This window comes from Triticum dicoccoides, chromosome 6B (assembly GCF_002162155.2).
Source record: "Triticum dicoccoides isolate Atlit2015 ecotype Zavitan chromosome 6B, WEW_v2.0, whole genome shotgun sequence".
Lineage (NCBI taxonomy): Eukaryota > Viridiplantae > Streptophyta > Magnoliopsida > Poales > Poaceae > Triticum > Triticum dicoccoides.
In genome coordinates, this window is record NC_041391.1 from 47055912 (window position 1) to 47061002 (window position 5091).

At 38.7% G+C, this 5091-nt stretch overlaps 1 long non-coding RNA gene across 5 annotated transcripts; it reads right to left on the bottom strand.

Moving 5' to 3' along the window:
• Positions 1-343: 343 nt before the first annotated feature.
• Positions 344-4880, bottom strand: LOC119325795. Of its 5 annotated transcripts, none has more exons than XR_005157678.1 (9): positions 4555-4880; positions 3600-3772; positions 3282-3411; positions 2774-2850; positions 2498-2644; positions 1976-2078; positions 1770-1865; positions 996-1254; positions 344-601 (listed from the first exon to the last, which is right to left on the bottom strand). It is a non-coding gene; the product is annotated as an uncharacterized LOC119325795 (long non-coding RNA). The 5 variants fall into 5 exon arrangements; XR_005157679.1 differs by having other exon boundaries at positions 2564-2644; positions 4551-4880; XR_005157677.1 differs by having other exon boundaries at positions 2526-2644; positions 4551-4880.
• Positions 4881-5091: the final 211 nt, after the last annotated feature.

Below are 5091 nucleotides of genomic sequence, written 5' to 3' on the forward strand. Positions count from 1 at the left end.
GGGCTTTTTAAAATTTATGACGCTTGCATGTTAAAGAAATGAGGATAGAGAGCCATTAGGTTCATCATACTGTTCATTTGGATATATTTGCCTCAAAATCAGAATGGATGATATAGTCACTTGAGCAGTTTGCCCATGTCAAAGATACAACTTTTGTAAGGAACTGTGTCAATGAATTCCCACTGAAAATATAGCATGCGATTACAAGGAATGTAATACTCCCTCCATCCCCAAAAAAGTGCCTATTGTGTCCTCACCGGTTGTAACATGACCCCTACATCCTTGGTGGCAGCCGCGGCGCCCACATCCACCTGCATCCACGCTTGGGCAGGAAAAATATAACAGGAAAACAATGTGGACCACATGTTCATGGAATTTTGCAATGTGAAAAATAATGTGGACCACATGTTCATGGAATTTTGCAATGTGATATAGATACAGACCAGTATGATTGGCAAAATTCTAAAATTAATATTTTACCATAATGTCCAGCTCAGGAATATTAGAACATATCTTCTCATTTGGCACTACACCAACATTTCGCTTGACAACAACAACCACTTGACTCCATCACTGGTGATTGATATGATCATGTCTCTTCCTGCATGCAAAAACACAAATATTAAATTCTATTGTTAAAGATATATTCCTAACATGCGAAGAAGAGGGAAAAGCAATATGGCAATTTAATGTGTCATCGACCCTGCAAGTTGGCAGCATCCCACGTGATCGATGATCAATTTTAAATGTAATCTTTAACTACAATAATGAGTACAATATAATTCATCATTTCTTTACTCTGGGCATTTTTTACCCTGAATAAGATATAACACAAGGATAAACTTGTGAGAGGCAGAGAGAACCCAGTTAGCATCTCTAGCAGTGAATAAGAATTCCGATCAGACACTCCAAGTTTTATGTTACCATCTAATTAAACAATAGTAGTATAGTGATAAACTGCGAACATGAGGAATGTTTAGGGTTTGGAGAGGTACCTAGAGGGAGGAGGCCGGAGAGTCCTGTTGCTCATCAACACGCGGGGTATAATGTGATCGTGGAACTACTGGTGCCGCGACGATGAGCGACCTTTCCCCATCGCAGAGCCGTCGTCGGCACTGCTGGCCTCCTCCGGACTGCTGCGCCGCCAACGTCGCATCAGGTTATGATACCGAGGAAAGAGGGAGATGACGGTCAGGTGTGGGCCGGGGTCTAGGGATATAAAGCAGCCCTCCCAACTGTTATTGTGTTTTTGTGCTTCACAAATCAATTCATAATGTCAACATTATGACCATGCTGGAAAATCAACTTACTGGAAAATTTATTTAAATAAACAACGGAATGTACAAATGTACATAAAATAACAAAATCTTGATCAAATTCACTAAAAAATACCATGCACCAAATCACTATGTATATTATACAAGGTCAAGTCTGATTCGAGTAAGGCTGTTACCGAGTAGTATGACAATTATCACCACTTGCAAACACTACAAGCGAGTGATAGTGTTACTTGTAGGATCCCAAATGTGAGACCTTTTCAGGTAACTCAATGTATATGTGTGCAGTAATTCGCACAAGAACATAGCATCACTCTATATGCAATATGATTTCAGAGTGAAACATATGATTATTTGCTATTGGACGAACGTGGTTTCAACTCCACATGAGAAATATCATGCAGGAACTGAAACATACATCCAAGCATACAAAACAAAAAAGCGAAGCAAGAATTTGATAGGGCATCTAAGGCCACTATAACATTCACTCACGCTGGTATGCAGTGTTGGTAGCGCGAAAAGTGTCAATGCCCCGGCTCTTCATGTCGACCATGCGCCTCTGCTAGCGACGGCGCCAGCAAGAATACCCTGTGAGGTCATTAGAAATCTGTGGGGTCAACCCTCTCAAGTTACAAGGACTAATGAGTAAATTATGGAAAAACAAAGGGGTGCTATAAAAAAGCTGTGGGTCACCGGACCTCACGGCTTACACGTAGGTTTGCCATTGGCCTCTTCCATGGCGTGTCCCCACCCTCCCCGCCACGCCTTCTCAAGTACTCCCCAAAAGATAACAATTACAGACTGTGCCAGTATTATAAACTTAATATTAGTATTATTCGACAAACACTTGAACTTGCACACGAATCATGTAAAATGCAAAACTACTAATGCCAGCTTAATAAAATGACTCCGTTGTATCATACTCCCTGCATTCGAAATTACTTGTCACAAAAATGGATAAAAATGGATGTATCACAACTAAAATACATCTAGATACATTCATTTCTTGGAGGAGTAATTCCGAACGGAGGGAATACATGGCAAACCATGATCATGCTTGGTCACTTCAGATGGTACAATGAAACAGGAATATTTTACAAAATGAAAAGGCAATCTCTTCAATTCTTAAAATAGCAGCATTTCAGTATTTTGCAGCTGTTGAAAACTGGGGTGCTATTGTCCTACAGTCAATATACAACTTCAGATTAAAGATTAATTACTTGATGAGCGATTAGCTAAATCACCTACTTGGTGAGCGATTAGCTAAATTAGTTACAAAGTAGTACTTGCAATCTTCATCCATGAGCCACAAACTAATGCTTGTTCAAAAATCATGGTTCCTCCTCTAACTTCTGCATCTTCACAAACTGAACAAAATCATATGGCATCTCCATGTTACTTGTAGTAAACAAAATAACAGAAATTGCAAAAAAGAGAAGATTTCTTGAAAATAAATATATATGCAGTGCAGAAGCAGAGGAACCAAGATTGCTGACCTGTGGATCTTTGCTGCTGTGACTTTCATGAGGCCGCCTGCATTTTTTCTTCCTCCTACTTCCTTGCTGTAATTGTCCTAAACAAAGGGATGCGTACCCAACCACTCAGTCTAGTACGATAACAATAGCTTGGAAATACAGAACTACATATATGTAAGGAAGGGGAAAACCACCCAAAGGCAGATGTACAGATGTAGCAGGGTTAACTCAATAGGAGCCAAAAAGTATACATAAGTATTATGATTAGGAAGTGCTACAGGCTAAAAAGTTTAATCATTTACAGTAATATATCCACCTACTGTCTCTCAGATAGTTACTTAATCAAATCAATGATGGTTAAGAACTTGCAAATTTCCCATTACTAAATTATGCATTGTTATTTATTTTTTAACTTAAGATTGAATTTGCAGCATTTGATAAATATCACCGCCAAGTCGAAATCGCGCAATGGCACTTAGAGCAAAAAGGTCTAAATTAAAAAATACACAATTTGCAGAGATATTCTCACCATCTCTTGAAATTCATGCGGCCGGTGAGGCAGAGGATGACGGCGTAGTGTTGCTAGAGCTCTGTACACTGTGATTGCCCTTCTAGGCAGAGGCCAGCGTTGCCCTTGCGCATCCACATCAGTCTCCAACCTTGTTACAATAAATATATTAACGCCCATGGATAGAGAGGGAAATAAATATATATATCTATTGTAAAGAAAGGAAATATCACCCCTCCATCCAAATAAATTTAGCAAACCATAGTCTGGTTCTGTTAAGGAGCCATGTTACTGGAGAGACAAATTTCTAAGGAAAAGAAAGATGGCCGTGTGACTCACATCTCATGGTTGACTTGTGCATCCCTAACTTGATCATTGGCGTTGCCAAATAAAGCTACCTTCCCCGGACCTCACGGCTTACACGTAGGTTTGCCACTGGCCTCTGCTATGGCGTGTCCCCACCTTCCCCGCCACGCCTTCTCAAGTACTCCCAAGAAGATAACACTAACAGACTGTGTCAGTATTATAAACTTAATATTAATATTATTCGACAAACGTTCGAACTTGCACACGAATCATGTAAAATGCAAAACTACTAATGCCAGCTTAATAAAATGACTTCGTTGTATCATACATGGCAAACCATGATCATGCTTGGTCACTTCAGATGGTACAATGAAACAGGAATATTTTACAAAATGGAAAGGCAATCTCTTCAATTCTTAAAATAGCAGCATTTCAGTGGCAAATGGAAGTGGTGGGCGAAAGATAGGAGTGGTGAGATGTGGTGTGTGAGGCGAGACTACCAACTGAGACATTAGGAGTAGAGAAAATACAAGCTTGTTTAGTTCATATTTGTGGAGCACTTCTCAGAAAATACCAAAATCTGAAAGTAACTAAATCACTGTATTTTACCAATTTTATCATCTTGGCAAATGGTAGTATAGCTATAGCTTTGTATCAAGAGTGACAGAAGAATTCAACAACAGTACATTAACTGAGACCTCAGATATGGGAGTGTTTCTGTCTAAGTACACACACAAACAGGTGAAGAATAATTTATTCTGCATCCTGGGTGATGAATATATATATTGCCTTTAGGCAAGCAATTAACAAATTATAAATTTGACATGCATGTTGGTTGATATTTAAACAGGGTAGTAAATAAACCAAGATGTGAGACTATAGTATGGTGTACCTAATCAATTTTTTCCGTGATTTAGTTGTATATATGTACCTGTAGAAAAATATTGACATCCGCAAGAGATTAAAAAAAGCACCATGTCATACCTACATGTATTTGATTGGTTCCCATGTACTATCCACCTTCCCATTCTCCACTAATTCCTACTTCAAGTCTCCATCTTCTGACTAAATTCAAACAGATTTGAAGCTCATGCATCCTCCTTTTCTTCATCTACAAATTCACTGGAATCCAAGAAGCTCCATGGCAATGGAATAAACCGGAAGATATGCAGGTAATACTATGAAAAATTCACTTAGATGGTTTGAGCAAAATGCAGGTTGATCTAAACTACTGCATATTTTAAGGATTTCCTATTAACATGGAACTGAAAAGTTTAATTTATTATGTGGTAGGTTGCACTCTGACCATTTTATTTTCTCTTCAAACAACCAGCAGAGAGCAACTTAGTTAAATTGTCCCATTATGAGGACAAAAAAGGAACTTTCGTATGGGCTTCCTACCTTTTGTATTGCCTGCATTTATAGCACAGATCTAATTTTTGCAACCACGATTTGAGTTCCTAATTAATATGATGTGTTACAGATTTTGTAGGGTACTAATAATTTCTAACGACCATTGTTGGAT